General features: G+C 38.3%; 1 long non-coding RNA gene across 2 annotated transcripts in view; it reads left to right on the top strand.

The window, feature by feature from the left end:
* LOC109261525 (uncharacterized) overlaps positions 1-18346 on the top strand; it is a 265266-nt gene that overhangs the window by 105145 nt on the left and 141775 nt on the right. Inside the window, exon 4 of one of the 2 annotated variants that reach the window (XR_008424690.1) lies at positions 3705-3778. The exons of the other annotated variant lie outside the window; for it this stretch is intronic. This is a non-coding gene — a long non-coding RNA (uncharacterized LOC109261525). Of the gene's footprint in view, positions 1-3704; positions 3779-18346 lie in introns of those variants that run through there. 2 annotated transcript variants of the gene reach the window in all.

Genomic DNA, 18346 nt, shown 5'->3' with positions numbered 1-18346 from the left:
GTTCTATATTCACTTAAGAATAATATTTATTCTACTGCTGTTGGATGAAAAGATCTCAAGATATCGGTGTTGATACTCATGTATATAAATATATATATTAGGCCAATATATATCTATGTATATCTGAATACATCTGGTCCAACGACACATTGGATCTATGTGTCCTTACTGATTTTCTGCCTTGACGATCCACCTATTGCCATGAGTGGAGTCTTCAAATCGTCTAAAATCATGGTATTTGAATGTATACATTTAATCATGTTTGTGATTCATCGATTCATATATGTGGGCATTTCCCTTTGGGGGCATAAACATTTGCAATTGTTAACTCCTCTTGATGGATTGACCCCTTAATTATGATCCAATGCCCTTCTGAATCTGTTCCTACAGTCTTTGTTTTAAAATCTCGTCTGTCTGGTGGAAGAATGGCGACTCCAACTTTCTTTTGACTTCTGGTAGCATGATAGGTGGTTCCCCATACCTTCTCTTTGAATCTGGAAGTGTCCTGGGGTCTAAAATCAGTGTCTTGTTGACAGCATATAGATGGATCTTGTTCTTTGGTTTTGTTTTTGTGTTTTATCCATTGTGATTCCCTGTGTCTTTTGATTGGGGCATTGAGTCCATTGACATTCAGAGTGATAAGTTAAAGATATGGATTTAGTGTCATTGTGTTATCTGAAGGTTTCCTGCTTTTGGTGAAGCCTCTGGTCCTTTGTCGTGTCTGCTGCTTTCCACTCACAGAGTCGCCCCCTAGGATCTCCTGCAGGGCTGGTTTAGTGGTCATGAACTCTATTAGGTTTTGTTTGTCTGGGAAAGCCTTTCTCTCTCTATTCATATGACAGCCTTGCTGGGGAAAGGATTCTTCGCTGCATATGTTCCCATTCAGCACATTGACTGTTTCCTACCCCTCCCTTCTGCCCTGCCAAGTTTCATTGGACAGGTCTGCTACTACCCTTATGTGTCTTCCCTTGTCGATTAAGACCCGTTTGTCCCTAGCTGCTTTCAGAATTCTCTCTTGATCTTTGTATTTTTCCGGCTTCGCTATGACATGTCGTGGTGTTGACCTGGTTTTGTTGACTTGGAAGGGGATTCTCTGTGCCGCCAGGATTTGGATTCCTGTTTCCTTCCCCAGATGAGGGAAGCTCTCAGCTATAAGTTGTTCAAATAAACCTTCTGCCCCTTTCTCTCACTCTTCTTCTTCTGAGACTCCTAGGATGTGTCTATTATTTCATCTCTCAGAATCACTTAGGTCTCTAGTACCTGCCTCATGGTCTAGTAATTTCCTTTCCCTCCTTTCTCTGCGTCATCTTTGTCCATAATTGTATCTTCTGTCTCTCCCTCTCTCTGCACCTCTCCTGCTTGATCACTCACTTTCTCAAAATTAAGAAAAAAACATTAAAAAAGAGAAGAAAAGATAAAAAGAATAAAAATTCAAATGAAAACAAAGATAGAAAACGAGAGGAGAGTTGTCTACTGGTGCATAGGACAGGTGGCTGTCCTGGTCTACGGGAGGGGCTGTCTGGTCCCATCAGTGTCAGTCTCACTCCCATAGAGAAGCAGTTACGAGGCACAGAGAGGCAGGATTTTGTGTAATTGGCCTGCCTCCACTGAGGCTCACTGTCCGTTCCCTGAAGCCCCACGATGTTGGTCATGGGGAGAAAAATGGCGACACCCCAATCTCTCCTGCCTACAAAAGGTGTCTCAAAGCTTACCGTTTAGGCCGTCCTCACAGAATACCCTGAGGGCTCGGCTTGCCCTGCTGCAAAGTCTCCTGTGCTCCCTGATCACTGAGCTGGGATTCAAAACCCTATAGGATCCCGCTTTGCTCAGATCTGATTTTGGAGTAGCACCACTCTGCACTGTTGACAAAGGGCCTCTGGCTCATGTCTGCAGGATCTTTTTCCCTTGGCAGGGCAATACCTCCCCTTTCCACCATACTCAAGGTGTTCTCTCCCAATGTTTCCCTGAGAGCCAAAGGGCGGCTCCCTCCCCACAAGGCAGGGGAGGTGGCAGCTCTTTTCTAGAGAAAGTCTGGCAACCTTGAAAATTCTGTTTTTTAGCTTCTAAGGCTGTTTTGCCAAGTAGAATTGGCTCTCTGGACCTCTCCTTGTTCTGTGGCCTGGACAGGTTTTCTCATATCCAAATACACTTCCCACAGCCTCTCTCTCTGCCTTCTTTTCATTTCTCCACCAAAGGGCTTCCACCACTCCATTCCTGTGCGGACCATTTTATTTCTCCCAACCACATACACACCCTACTGTCCTGCCAACCTGTGTCTTTGCACCTGTGGAGATTGTTTTGTCCCTCTGCAGCCTGTATTCCTGGTATTCCAAGTATTTTGACCTTAATACTGCTGTGTTTGAAGGACAAGGGAAATTCTAATCCCTCTCCTCTGCCATCTTTACTTCTGCCTCATTTTACTTTCCTTTTCGCATTTTCACAGTTCTGTGTAAGTTTGCATTATTATATCAGTTTAATATGTTTTATAGATATTTATGATGGTGTTTTCTTACAGGAAGTGTATTGATCTGAATTTTCTTTGTTTTTCTTTTTTTAAAGTTTATTCATTTATTAATTGGAGAGAGAGACAGAGAGAGCACAAGTGGGGAGGGGAAAAGAGACAGAGGGAGAGAGAAAAAACCCCAAGCAGACCCTGCACTGTCAGCGCAAAACCAAATGGGGGCTTGAACCCATGAACTGTGAGATCATGACAGCCAAAATCAAGAGTCAGGTGCTAACTGAATGAGGCATTCAGGCGGTCCTAACATTTTCTTTGGAAGTCCCCTGGGTACTTTTAATTTAATATGCCTTAGTTTAAAGGCATTGTTTCTGACCCTTTCCCTTTCCTCTTCCCTGACTGGATTCTGCTCTGTCATTTGTGTTCCCTAGTCTGATAAATAGCAGCCCTGGAACAGGAAACGTCCTGGACTCCAAACTTCTCTGAAATCACCGCATCCAGTCACTCACCACATTCGATAATTTGTACCTGCTTACCATTTTTCATATGTTATTTCTGTAATTTACTCTCTCACCTATAATTTTGCAGTACTCTTCTGGTTTTGCTTCCTTTACATTCTTCCTACATTGCTGCCAAAGTGACCTTTCTAAAATATACATGTGACGATGTCACTCTTTTGCTTATTCAATGGATCCCCTTTATCTGAAGGTGAAAATTCATGTTCTAGCATAACACTGCTCTTTTTTTTTTTGTTTCGTCCTGATGTTTCAGTAATCTCTATCTATCCCATTGTCAATAACTCTGTTCCAGTTTTGCCATATTGCATAGGTGTTGTCACTTACTATATTATTTCATACTTGATTTTTTGCCATTATAGAATGCCCTTCACACTCTCCCTGCGCACTTTGTCTGTCTTTTAAGATACAGCCTTATCTTGCTAGCATTTGCTGAGCTTCCCAAATGTAAGTGTTTTCTCCTTTGTGCGTTCACTGTACGTTATTCACTTCTCTTGCAGAACTAGTGGATGCTATTTTTCTGTCCTTACCAGTTTTCATGCATCTCTGCCACTACTAGCATATAGAACAGACTCTGTCTTTTATTTATATTTCCAGCTCTTCCCCGGATCGTGGCTATGACTTGACAGATACAGTATGTGCTTGTCTTTCTGAGTGGGTGAGTGCGTGACCAAATTAATTAATGTGATATTTTTCTGAAGTTGGTTTTTTGTTTTGTGCTGTTCTTCTAGGAAGCAACAGCAAAGTCAGCAATGGAAGCAAAGTAAGATGGTGTTGGTATTATTGAAAATGTGACACCAGAACAGTTAATGGCAGTTTGACTTCTGCTGGTGGAGTGCATAAAAATGACAGAAGTGGTAAGTTAGTGAATCTTTGTGAGTTGTTTTCCTATGATTAAATGCTAGTACGAGAAAAATCTGAAAGTATGTAGATCCAAATATATTATCCTTTATTCGTGAAGATATTTTTCTCTTGCTTTCTTTAGAAGTATCCCAAGTACTACCCCTTTTTACTTCCGGAAAATCTGGAACCCCCTGAACAACTTTTCTGCTATTGCTTTTATTTTATTGAAATATTCATGAATGGAGATAGACTTGTGTATGTGTTTAAATTCATAGTAACACATGTTTTCATTAATTTATCTGTGACCGTATTCTCTAGATATCATGTTAGCATTAGAACTAGGAGAAGAGGAAGATGTAGAATCACCTTCTCTTCCTGAGGTACTGTCTTCTTATTTTTAAGTATAAGCATGGCCTGATGTTAAAACATCCAAGAGATGCTTTGACTTTGACTTTTGAATGATTAAAATAACATCGAAGTCATACTTGTAGTAATATAAGTAAAGTAATGATGACCTATTCTAAGGTGACAACTAGGGAAGGAGGTAAAAAAAAAAAAGTCCTGATCTCTTAGGTCCACGCAGCTGCTGCATAATGCTAAAAGCACTCTAGTTGAAATCAAAGACATGCTAGCATTTTGCTTCCATCACTTCCTAGCTGTGGGATCTTGGAAAAACTGCCTCAAGGTCAATCACCTCGTTCCTAAAAATGGCACCAAAACAAATCTCTTGGTTATGCGTAATGAACAAATGTGGCAATGTTTTGTAACCTGTAAAGGGTGCAATAGAAATAGAAGACAAAATGATCACAGTGGCTTTTAGTGAATTACTAAATATTGATGATACTTTGGTGAATGTTTGTTATTGTTGAGAGTGGGGTGGGAGGACAGAAGATCCGAAGCAGGCTTTGCACTGAGAGCAAGGAGCCCAAAGACGGACTTGAACTCATGAACTATGAGAACATGATCTGAGCCAAAGTTGGGCGCCTAATCGACTAAGTCACCCAGGCCCCCCAAGAATATTTGTTTTAAATGTGAAGATGTCTGAAGGCCAATAAAATGGTCGTAGGGTCCAGAAAATAATGGGAAAGTAGGAATGGGTTTTTGATTTTCTAATTTGGTACTATGTTAAGTTCTGGTAATCTCTTATTGGAGACATCATAAAGGTATACCGTTGACCCTTGAACCAGGTGGGTTTGGACTGTGGGAGTCCACTTACACACAGATATTTTTCAATAAATAGAGTAGCATCGTGTAAATGTATTTTCTGTTCCTTGTGGTTTCTTTTTCTTTTAATTCTTTCTTTTGAGACAGAGAGTGAGGACAGAGCAGGTGGGTAGGTGAGGGCAGGGTGAGAGAGAGACTCTTAAGCCGATTCACACTGCCAGTGTATTTCTTTCCTCTCTAAAATAATTTGGCTGCTAATAATTTAAAGTTTTGCAATTGTCTAGTTATTAATCTTTAAAAAGTACTCAAATGCACTTTAGTGCTCATTATAAGGGATGGTAAGCTAGTTTTTAAGGTTTGTAACTAAAAATCATCTAGCTTATTTTTTTGGTCGATTTAACATGTAATGAATTTTTTAGTTCCAAAAACTGACAAGCTCAAGTTTATGAGTTCATATTTTTCTTCTGCCTTAGGCTAAGGCAAGTTAGTTTTCACTTCTTTTTTTTTTTAATTTTTTTTTTCAACGTTTTTTATTTATTTTTGGGACAGAGAGAGACAGAGCATGAACGGGGGAGGGGCAGAGAGAGAGGGAGACACACAGAATTGGAAACAGGCTCCAGGCTCCCAGCCATCAGGCCAGAGCCTGACGCGGGGCTCGAACTCACAGACCGCGAGATCGTGACCTGGCTGAAGTCGGACGCTTAACCAACTGCGCCACCCAGGCGCCCCAGTTTTCACTTCTTACAGGAAGTTACAATCCAGTGAAATGGGAACAGCTAAACATAGATGAAGAAAGTTAACAGTAAAATTGTAATTACTTTCTCATTTTTTTTTGTCCGTACTTGATTACTAAAGGATAAGGTGTTTTTACAAACATGTACCCTGCCAGAAAAGACATGTGAAAATTAAAACAAGGAAATTAACCATCCGTTTATGCAACTGCAAAAAATGACTCATGGACCAGCAATGAATAAGGAATGTGATAGGGAGCATGATATATCTCTATAATTTAAGACATTCTTCTATGCAAAACTTTGTGGAAATGTGGATCAAATAAGGCAAATTAGACTGGAAAAATAGCTTAAAACTCATCACCAGTGAGTGAAAGCTGAAGTTTGGTGAAATTTGTTAACAGTACAGCATTCCTACTCATCTTGAAGAAGAACCACCACGGGGTCACTCTAAGGAGGAACGAACTGAAAGGAAATACCTTCGAATTGGACAAATACTGTACTTGATTGTGAGGAAGAAGATGCATTTGGTCTGTCTCGGCAGTATTTCAGGCATTTCCTGAACAAAAAGAGCCTAGTCTTGAAATGTCATTCTCTCTCATTCATACTCTGGGTCCCCAGAATATGCTTGCCAGTCATCATCTAAGCTTTCTTTAAATGAAAGCAAATCATCCGGGACATAAAAATCAAAACCGCACTGAGATACCACCTCACACCAGTCAAGAGTGGCTAAATGACCAAATCAGGAGACTATGGATGCTGGGGAGGATGTGGAGAAACAAGAACCCTCTTGCACTATTGGTGGGAATGCAAACTGGTGCAGCCACTCTGGAAAACAGTGTGGAGGTTCCTCAAAAATGAAAAATAGATCTACACTGTGACCCAGCAGTAGAACTGCTAGGAATTTACCCAAGGGATACAGGAGTGCTGATGCGTAGGGGCACTTGTACCCCAATGTTTATAGCAGCACTTTCAACAATCGCCAAATTTATGGAAAGAGTCTAAATGTCCATAACCCGATGAATGGATAAAGAAATTGTGCTTTATATACACAATAGAATACTACTTGGCCATGAGACAGAATGAAATTTGGCCTTTTGTAGCAACGTGGATGGAACTGGAGAGTGTGATGCTAAGTGAAATAAGCCATACAGAGAAAGACAGACACCATATGTTTTCACTCTTTTGTGGATCCTGAGAAACTTAACAGAAGACCATGGGGGAGGGGAAGTGAAAAAAAAACATTCGAGAGGGAGAGAGGCAAAACATAAAAGACTCTTACAAACTGAGAATAAATTGAGGATTAATGGGGGATGGTGGGGAGGGGAGGCTGGGTGGTGGGCAAAGAGGAGAGCACCTGTTGGGATGAACACTGGGTGTTTTATGGAAAAAAATTTGACAATAAATTTCATACTAAAGAAAGTAAATCAGACTATGAAAATGAGAACAAACCAAACATGGAGCATCTTTTTAACAACAATGAGGATTTTTTAAATGATATAGAAAATAAAAAAGCAAGGAACCCACTAGTTACATTTAAAGTGAAAGAAGGCCAAGAGTTTGACATGCAAATGGCAAAAAATATGGACCAAAATACCACCGATTGTAAATTAGTCTAGTGATTCAGAGCCCCTTTTTGATTTGTGGCTTGCCTGCTGCAATTTGATGAAAAACATGGTTCAAACAAAAAGGCATATTTCTGCTGTCACAAACACGAGAAAACAAAACCTGTAAAGATTTTTTTCCAGAAACCATTTTATGCAGACAATGACAGTACTCATAACTATAAAATATTGATTCTGAATTAGAAATTGTGAGTTCTTCTTCAACATCTCGTTTTCCAGCGTCTGAAGTATATCTAAGTGAAGAATTGCATCAAGATATTTAAAGGTTTAACAATGATATAGGCATGTCACAAGTAGAGTTCCTGTCTTTGGAAAGAGAGAAAGTTCAACCTCGAAAAGAGGAGGTCTGCCTTCCTGTTACACTTGTTTTTCTCTTTAGCAATTATCTGATCCATTCTGATTTTCCACTCAAGAGAACAAGAGTGTGCATACAACGGAATTGTCTAAATAAGTAATTGTGTCTGGAATTAGATTTCTATTTAACAAAGAGGAGTTCAGGAAAACATTCTTTATGTTTGTTTTACTTAAAGTTTCTGGGTCAGCCTTCCAAGTAGTATATGAACTGGGAAACTAACTTAGCTATATAAGTACCATGTGACTTCATGAACCAGATTTACCAGAAAGAAAGTGCGTAAAAAAAAAAATCCCCAGGTGGTTTTTTAATATATTGGCTTAAATATAAATTGAATTTCCATAACCAATAAAATGAGAAAGAAGCAATAACTAAGAGAAGGAATATAAACAAGTGTTCCCAGCTAAAGCAATTTATTTATTGCTTCAGTACCTGTCTGTAGACTCTGGGTCTAGGGTTCTTGCTTATCTAGCAAGACAGCAGCGGGATGCAGGATTGCAATGGGAGAGACAGCTAATGTCCCCGAGAACACACAAGGCAGGATTAAGGGTCCTTGCTCTGTTTTTATTAGGATCAGAAGGCTTCCAAACATGGTCATGGATGTGCACAAAGAGACAATCTGTGAACATGAACTCATGGGCATGAGGGAAAGGGGGTTTCAAGATATAGGGTGTTAGGGGTTAGGGTCAATATAAAATAAAATCCTGGCCCCTGGCAGATGGTTGTTAACAGCTGACCTGAGGCAGTTTCTCTGCTTATCTTAGCTAGTCTAGGGGAGAAGACAGATGCTACCTCAGGATCCGCAAGCCACCTTTCTTTTGCTAGTTAGCTCCCTCTGGGCATCATCACCCTGCAGCCTTATTTACCTGTTTACCTCATTTGATTCTTCCTTCCTGTGAAAGCAGCTTTCTGCCATAGTACTAAATTGGGGAGGGTATCTTCCTGAATATCTAATCTTGTTTACCTCACACACCTTTGTCTTGGAGCCTTTGCCTCGCCCTCTCTATACCTAGATACCTAATATTGTTTATCCAAACTTGGTTGTGAGCATTCTATGGCTTTGTAATTTTCTATGCCTGGTTAACCCATCACTGCAGGCTCAGGGAATTCCTAAGCTTATTCCCCACAAATATAGGGAGTCTTGTCTGCTTTACTCACAATCTTGGAACTTAGAATTTCAACATGACCCCTTGAAATAAGCTTAATAACAGCTATTTATGTTATCACCCCTTTTTTTCATATTTTTTAATCTCATTCTCAGATGTTTCTGTTGAGTCAAACCTTCACTTTATGTTCAATAGAGTATGATAGCTTTTGGCCTGTATGATTTTTACCATGTAGGTAGCATAAACCTTCAGCAAACCTTCAGTATTTAACTCCAAGGGGGAAAACTGAGTTTTGAGATGTGTGGACTTTAGAAATAGACAAAATCTAGAGGTACCCTCCTTTAAAAGATAAGTAGCTAATCTCCTCGTCCCCTATCAAGTTATTAATTTACTGAGCCAAAGTCACAATTTTCATGCCTCTAAGTTAATGAATTTGTGGTCATTTCTCTGTTTCAGCATTCAAGATTTGTGTCATCTCTTTTGGTGCCATAAAATGCTAGGTAATGCCACTTTAAAACTTGGGACGAATCATTTAACCTTTTTGAGTTTTACTCACGTTATCAGTAGCAAATGGGATTAAAAGTGATCATTACTCTTATACATTCTCCCTATAAAATTTTATGGTTATTGAATGTGAGATTCGGAGAGCATTACTAACTTCTCAGAATTCCACCCTAACGTCCGTTTCACTTTGTTCTTTTTGTGTTGTGGCAAACTTTGGTTCATAAATTTTAGGGGGACACAGTCACTTTTTTTGAGAAACTTTGGATCCAAAAGAAAAAGAATTGTAAAAGGCAGTCAGGGAAAGAATAGCTCCGTGCAGAAAGAGGAAGCTTCCTGGTTTTGTTATTGGAGCACCTCCATGTCACAGGTTTTAAATCTGGCTGTTGTGTAAATCCCAGGTGGTAAGGATAGAAAAGGACAAATTTTGTCTCTTGTCTTTTTATTTTTTGTATCTCTGGGTCAGATGGTGAAAGGTAGGTGGGTGTTCTCGGTAGCAAAGTGTGGATATGAATAAGAGTACAAAATTAAGAAAGCCCTTTTAGAAATTTTGGTAACTTCTGCTTTTTTTAAATTCCAATAGAAATGAAGCCGAGTTAATAAAAATTACAATTACTTGTAATGATAAAATAAACACAAAATATTTTCCTCCATTGAATTTATGACAAAGTGTCAACTGATAAAGTTAATGAAAATAAGTATTTTTATTGACTAATGTAACAATTACATTTTTATCAATTTCCATTAAAGTTTGAAGAAAAAAAGCAGCACAGAGGAAGTGACATGGAAGTATCAGAAAACATACATGATGCTGCGGCTGCTAGATTAATTCCACAAAGACAGATTGGAAAAACTGATAACCATCAATTGCCTATTACAGAAAATGAACATTCTGATAGGTAAGCCTATAGCAATATTTAAATAGTAGGTAATTGTTATTTTCCTATGCAACAAACTTTTCTAGTTTGAGCTAATGTTCATGATGAACAAATTTCGTATTTTTCGTGGAGATATTTCATCCTACGTGCTAATGAGAAAAATGTAAATACCACTGAGATGCCATTTTTTGCAGTCATAGTGATAAATATTTTATTAAAAAATAACCAAAGTTAGGAAATGTGAGGAAAATGACATTCTTAGACACTGTGGCTGGATGAAATTGGTAACTCCTTTCAGAAAGGTGACGTAGCAGTGTATTTCAAAATTTCAAATATGTCGGGGTACCTGTGTGCCTCAGTTGGTTAAGCGTCCAACTTAGGCTCAGGTCATGATCTTGCACTCCACGAGCTTGAGCCTTGTGTCAGGCTTTGTGCTAACAGCTCAGAGCCTGGAGCCTGCTTCAGATTCTGTGTCTCCCTCTTTCTCTGCCGCTCCCCTGCTTTTGCTCTGTTTCTGTCACTGTCAAAAATAAAGAATATAACATGAGAAATGTATTTCAGGTAGGTCATCCCTTTATTCCAATGGTTTCATTTTCAGGACATGGGCCTTCTGAAATATGTGACTTCTGTAAGCAAGCGCGTGCGCCTGCACGCGCGCGCACACACACACACAAACACACACTATAAGGACTTTTATTATATATTATTACATATACAAAATAAGACAGATATATTAAGGTTACATTTATAAATATGTTACATGTATATGTGAAGGATATTATAGAATTCTTATATCAAACATTTGGAGACAGTCTAAATGTTTATTTACTCATTTTAAGAGACAGAGATTGTGGACACTTGGGAGCCCAAGCATCGAGGGGGAGCAGAGACAGAGAGGGAGAGAGAGAGAATCCCAAGCAGACTCCACGTTAACAGTGCAGAGGCCAACACAGGGCTTGATCTCACAACCACAAGATCATGACCTGAGCCAACATCAACAGTCAGATGCTCACCAGACTGAGCCACCTAGGTGTCCCAGAGATAGGCTAAATATCCATTCATTAATAAGGATGTAAAGTTTCACTTCTATAAAGTAATGGGGTATGTGACCATTTAAAAAAATGAGTTTAGGTCTAGGTGTACTGATGGTTTAACAAAGTGTATTTAAAGCATTTGGTTTGGTTTGATATCATGTCTTGTGCACATTTTGTTAGAATACTTTTAATATCTACCGAATTGCAAATGGAAGTTCCCTGCTACACTGGCAGTCTACCAACAAAATTGCTAGTTATTAGATTTTTGGTTTTTTTTCCCTGTGCATGAGTGCTCCAATGTTGGACCCTCAACTTAATCTGAATATTGCCAAGAGGATTCACGTGGCAACATGTCTCACATTCTATAGAAATATTTCATGACCCCTGTCCTATAAACCAAAATGCTGATAATGCAATGAATCGTTTTTATAAAGTTACCTTGTTTGCATACCATTATCCTGCCTTTTTAGACAATATATTTCAACATGAACCACACTAAATTTTTCAACAGTGCCTTCATGTTCTACAATTTATGACAATTCAGTTTACAAAGTAGGACTATATTCTGCATTCCCAACCCCTTTTACTTCTGTGTATAAAATTTTAATATGACTCATTACTTTGGATTGTACAAAATATCCTAGAGTTGGGTGAAGTTTTAAAAATATTTGTTTACTTTGAGAGAGAGACAGAGACAGAGAGAGAGAATGCACACATGAGTGGGGGAGGGGCAAAGAGAGAGGGAGAGAAAGATTCCCAGGGAGGCTCCATGCTCTCAGTGCAGAGCTCGATGGTAGAGAACCTAGAGATCATGACCTGAGCCGAAAACAAGAGTGGGATGCTTTGTGAACTGGGCCACCCAGGTGTCCTTAGGGTTCAATATTTTTTATCAAGCATGAAATACTGCCCTTGAAACTTAGTTTTTCTGTGGTCTTTCCAAGCATGAGAAAAATGGTAATCAGCTTATATAATATTATATATCTAGAAAAAAAATTAAGGAGTCTTCTCAGTGTATAATTTTGTGAGTTATTTAGTACCTTGGTCTGTCATTTTAAAAAAGCAAAAAAAAAAAAAAACAAAAAACAACCCAGTGTTACATGTATGCAGTTTTTAAGACTTCCAAATATTACAAAAATACTACCTAATCATTATGTATCAATTGAAAACTACAGCAACAATAGAAAATTAGATCAACCATGACCATTGCACTTAGCTATGAAATCCATCAACAGCCTTCTTCACTCTTTGATCCTGATTTCCCTCCCTCCCATCCACTCTTGAATTCATTGTAGCAATTTTCCATCTCACTTCTCCAGAATTGTTTTTTCAAGGTTACCACCGATTTTCACTTTAATAAATCTAAACATAATTTCATACATCTCATTTTACTTAACCTTTCAGCAATATTTGACCCCATGGAAAAGTCTCTCCTCCAAAATTCTGTCTCCATGTTGCATGTAGGCTATCACTAACTCACCTGATTTTCCCGCTGCCTTTCTAGTCTGAAAACCTCAGCCTGATTTGCTTGTTTCTCCTCGTCCCCCACCTTTTAACCCATTGATGTCTTCCAGGAATTTGCCTTTGATTTTCCTTCTCTTGACGTTTACTATCTTGTGTATTCTAATGATCCTCAAGTTTATATCTTCAGCCCGGATCTCTCTCCATAATTCCAGGCCCGCATATCAAACTGCTTACTTGATATCTCTTTCTGGATAGCTATTGCAAACTTAATATGTCCCAAATTGAACTCCTGATATTCTTTCTTAATATTTGTCTTTCATGTCTTTCCTAATTGAGTTAATAACAGTTCTATGAGTTGCTCTGCTAAAAAACTTGGTGTCATTTTTGACTCCTGTCTTTTTTTCTTTTCCTTTCACTTTTTCTTTCTATTTTCTTTTTTTTTTTCATACACATCACATCTCATCTGTCAGCAAATCTTGTCAGGTCTTCCTTCAAATATATCCAGAATTCAAACACATCTACCATGACCAGGAGACTATCATCTGTTGTTTATATTGGTGTAATAGGTAACTAACTGGTCTTCCTGTTTGTTTCTTCTTTTGTTTTTCCTCTGTTTCCATTAATTCTAAACACATTGGATCTAGTAAAACGTAAGTCGGATTGTGTCCTTCCTCTGCTCAAAGCCTAATTGCCTCCCATTTCACTCAGAGTACATGCCAAAACTCTTTCTAATGCCGACAAGGCCTGTATATGATCAGGTGTCTCCTTCTCTCTCTCTGATTTGAACTCTTTTCTACCCCTTTCATTCTGTCCAGCCAAACTGATTTCTCACTACTCTTTAAGTACTTTGGACATACTTCCGTACTTGCTGTTGACTCTGTCTGGAATGCTTTCCCTCAGATACCTCATGGCTTGATTTTTCCTTTGTTTTTCCTTTCAGGTTTTTGCTTAAAAGTCACTTTCTCAGCACGGCCTTTCTTGGCCATCCTGACTAGTACTTCAACTACCCTTTTCCCTATAACACATCAAAATGTGATTTCTCTGCTTTAGTTTTTCTCCTCTAATACTGTATATTTTGCCTGTGTAGCTTATTGTTATTGTATGTTTACTTCACTCATGAGTAGGATTGTTATCTGTTCATTGCCATGTCCTCAGTGCCTAGAAAATGTTCTAGTCTATGTAGTACTTATTCAATGTTTATTGAGTGAACGGAGTTTAACTTGTGTGTATAGTTTTTAACATAATACTAGTCCCCACTTTGACAAAGTTTGGCGTGGGTTCATTCTGACAACTAAACCTGCCAGTTATATACAGTTTTTGGATTTTGGGGGGCCCAATATTGTGTTTACTTGCTACTTATTCTTTTAGTTGTATTTATGTTAGGTTTCATTATGGTGAAATGTATCAAAGGAATAGCAAACTTCCTTTATATTTTAAGGAAACTAAAATAGGGGGCAAATTATTATACGACTTTAAAAATTCTTGCCAAAGGATTATGAGCCCTCAATAGCTGAAATAAAAAGATGAAGTTGGAATTGATCACTTACAAATAAGAGCGAGCTATGCTGGCTAGGTTAGTCTATTCTAACAGAGCAGTCTGCTATTCTTATACAGGTTTGGGGAAGAGTGGAGTTTAAGGATTGGAGGACTTTCAGAAAATTAAATGGTTTGTCATCATCTGAAGCACCATGCTTATTTGGCTGAGACTGTTGTGGATTGGTTGGCACACTGAAGCATGTGTATTGCAGTGATTTTTGTCCTTTATTGTCTGTCTTTCAGAAGGAAGGAGCTGAAATGGATTGGTTGGTGAGTAGGGCTGGTGCACATTGATTAACACATTTAAAACTGGTTTTGGTGGCTTCTTTTTGCCATGGCTACGTGTTAGGGTTTCTTTTTGTTTTGTTTTGTTTTGTTTTGTTTTTTCTAAGTTTGAGGTGGCTTTCACCAGATGTTTTCTACTTACAAGTTGCTTCTATTGACTGGGTTCAAAATGAAAGCTATTTCAAATTCTATAATTACAGATTCATTTTTGAAGTTTGAGTCAAGAGGAATTGTTTGATAATTGCTTTCAGAAAGATTCTTCTTTTCTTGGATGTTATTTCCATGAGAAAAGTTATCTGTATAACAGTTTTTTTTGAAAAAAAAAACCCACAATTTTTAGTTTTGTTTTTGTTTTTGGTGCTCTTCGGGACTCATGTTTAAGTCCTAAATAATCTGTGGGAAATTTCATTATTTTTTGGAAATGTACATAGCTGTATGGTAATAATATTCTGTTGCATGCATTTAGTCCATGAAAACAGAATTATAATTTTCTTTTTGGTGAATCCCCCATTTTTTTCTATTAGGATTAGATATTAGGCTAAAAGTATACAAAAGTTAACAAATCATTTTTTTAAATTTTTTTAATGTTTATTCATTTGGAGAGAGACAAAGTGAGAGTTGGGGAGGGGCAGAGAGAGGGGGAGACAAAGATTCCAAATCAGGCTCCAGACTCTGGGCTGTCAGCACACAGCCCGATGTGGGGCTCGAAGCCATAAACCCTTAGATCACAAACTGAGCCAAAGTCATACACTTAATGAACTGAGCCATCCAGGCGCCGCAAACCATTTTTTTTTTTAAACAAAAGCATAACTAATCAGATGATTTTTATTTTTGAGCGATAGATAATGACATATGAGTACTTTTGAATTTTTGAAGTTTTTCCAGATTTATGAGATATAAGTAACACACATCTGTGTAACTGTAAGGTGCACCTGTATTAATTTGATACACTTTTATATTGTCAAATTCTTACCACAATAGTGTTAATACTTCCATCATCTCACATAAATATCATTTCTTGTTTGTGATGATCTAGTCTTGTAGCAACTTTCAAATGATAGGATACAGTATTGTTCACTGTCATCACCATCCTGCACATTAAATCCCCAGAATTTATTAATCTTGTAACAGGTAGTTTGTACCCTTTGACCAATATCTACCCATTTCTCAAAGCCTCCTAACCCCGGCAACCACCAGTCTGTTCTGTTTTTCACGCATTTTTTTCTTAATTCCACATATAAGTCAGATCATACAGTGTTTGACTTCCTGTGTCTGACTTCACTAAGCATAAAGCCCTCAAGTTTCACTCATGCTGCCACAAATGGCAGGATTTCCTTCTTGTTTGTGGCTGAAAATATTCCATTGTAAATGTATACCATATTTTTTAATCGATGGATCCACTGATGGATGCTTAGGTTGTTTCTTGACTATCGTAAATAATGCTGCATTAAACATAGGGCTGCAGGTATTTCTCCAAGGTAAGGATGTCATGTCTTTAAGATATATACCCAGAAATGGGATTATTGGCTCATATGGAGGTTCTATTTTTAGTTTGTTGAGGAGCCACCATACTGTTTTACATAGTGGCTGTCCCAATTTACAGTCCTACAGGAGTACAAGGAATTCCTTTCCTGTACATCCTTGCCAACGATATCTCTTGTCTTGTTGACAATAGCCATTTTAATAGGTCAAAGTGATATCTATATACTGCAGTTTTGATTTGCATTTTCCTGATAAATAGTGATATCGAGCACTTTCTTGTGTACCCTTGGCCATTTGAATATGTTTTGAGGAGAGACGTCTTTTAAGGTGCCTTGCCCAGTTTTTAATTATATTTATTTTTAGCTGTTGAATTGTACGAATTCCTTACACATTTTATTGACGGTTTTCATATTGGTAGCTTGCGAATGTTTTCATCCTTTCCATAGGTTGCCTTTCCGTCATGTTGCTTGTTTCTTTTGCTGTGCAGAAACATTGTTGATTGCATTGGTTGGTTTTGCTTTCATCGCTTGTACTTTGGATGTCCTATCCTAATTCATTGGTAAGATCTATGTCAAGGAGCTTTTATCCTCTGTTTTCTTCTAGGAGTTTTATGATTTAAGATTTTATATAGAAGTCTTTGCGTTTGGGTTGACTTTTGTGAGTGGTGTAGAGGCACAGTTTTATTCTTTTGCATGTTAATATCCAGTTTTCTCACCATCATGTATTGAAGAGATTACCTTTTCTCTTTTGAGTATTCTTGGGTCTCTTAACAAAGAGACTTTATGCACGGGTTTTTAGTTGACTTTATGCATGGGTTTATTTCTGGGTTCTTGATTCTGTTTCATTCATCTTTGTGTTTTGTTTTTTTTGTGTGTGTGTGCAACTTCATACGGTTTTTATTACCATAACTTTGTAATAGTTTGACACCAGCAAGTGTGATGCTTCCAGATTTGTTCTTCTTTCTTAGGATTGTTTTGGCTATTTGGGGTCTTTCTTGTTCCTTGCACATTTGAGGAATGCTTTTCCTATTTCTGTGAAAAACGTCATTGGAATTTTGACAAGGATTGCATTGACTCTGTAGGTGGTTTCAGGTAATGTGGATATTTAATGATACTAATTTCTCGAATCCATAAACAACAGGGTATCTTCCCATTTGTTTGTGTCTCTGCTGTTTCTTTTACCAATGTCTTGTAGTTTTTACTGTACCTATCTTTCAGAAAGTCCTTGATTAAATTCATTCCAAAGTATTTTGCTCTTTTTGATGCTTTGGGGAAGGGGATTTTTTCCTTAAATTTCTTTTTCAGCTGTTTCATTGTTATTGTTTAGAAATGCAACTGATCTCTTGATGCTGATTTTGTCTTTTTTTTTTTTTTTTACTACATATAATCTATTGTCAAATTGGTTTCCATACAACACCCAGTGCTCATCCCAACAGGTGACTTCTCAATGCCCATCACCTACTTTCCCCTCTCCCCCACCTCCTATCAACCCTTAGTTTATTCTCAGTGTTTACGAGTGTCTTACTGTTTGCCTCCCTCCCTCTCTGTAACTTTTTCCCCCGACCCCCCCACCCCCACAGCATTGTCTTCTGTCAAGTTTCTCAGGATCCACATGTAAGTGAAATCATATGGTATCTGTCTTTCTATGCCTGACTTATTTCACTTTGCATAATACCCTCCAGTTCTATCCACGTTGTTGCAAATGGCCAGATTTCACTCTTTCTCATTGCCAAGTATTATTCCACTGTATATATAAACCACATCTTCTTTCTCTATTCGTCGGGTGATGGACTTTTAGGCTCTTTCCATAATTTGGTGATTGTTGAAAGTGCTACTGTATACATTGGGGTACATGTGCCCCTATGCATCAGCACTCCTGTATCCCTTGGGTAAATTCCCAGCAGTGCTATTGCTGGGTCATAGGGCTGTTCTATTTTTAATTAGTTGAGGAAGCTCCACGCTGTTTTCCAGAGTGGCTGCATCAGTTTGCATTCCCACCAACAGTGCAAGAGGGTTCCTGTTTCTCCACATCCTCGCCAGCATCTGTAGTCTCCTGATTTTTTTCATTTTAGCCACTCTGACCAGTGTGAGGTGGAATCTCAGTGTGGTTTTGATTTGTATTTCCCTGATGAGGAGTGACGTTGAGCATCTTCTCATGTATCTGTTGTCCATCTGGATGTCTTCTTTGGAAAAGTATCTATTCATGTCTTCTGCCCATTTCTTCCCTGGATTATTTGTTTTGTGGGTGTGGATTTTGGTGAGCTCTTTACAGGTTCTGGATATTAGCCCTTCCTTTATCCGATATGTCATTTGCAAATATCTTCTCTATTCTGTCCATTGCCTTTCGGTTTTGTTGATTGATTCCTTTGCAGTGCA

The sequence above is a fragment of the Panthera pardus genome, unplaced genomic scaffold, assembly GCF_024362965.1.
Source record: "Panthera pardus isolate Hobbes unplaced genomic scaffold, ASM2436296v1 HiC_scaffold_21, whole genome shotgun sequence".
NCBI lineage: Eukaryota > Metazoa > Chordata > Mammalia > Carnivora > Felidae > Panthera > Panthera pardus.
This window is presented reverse-complemented; position numbering and strand designations above follow the sequence as displayed.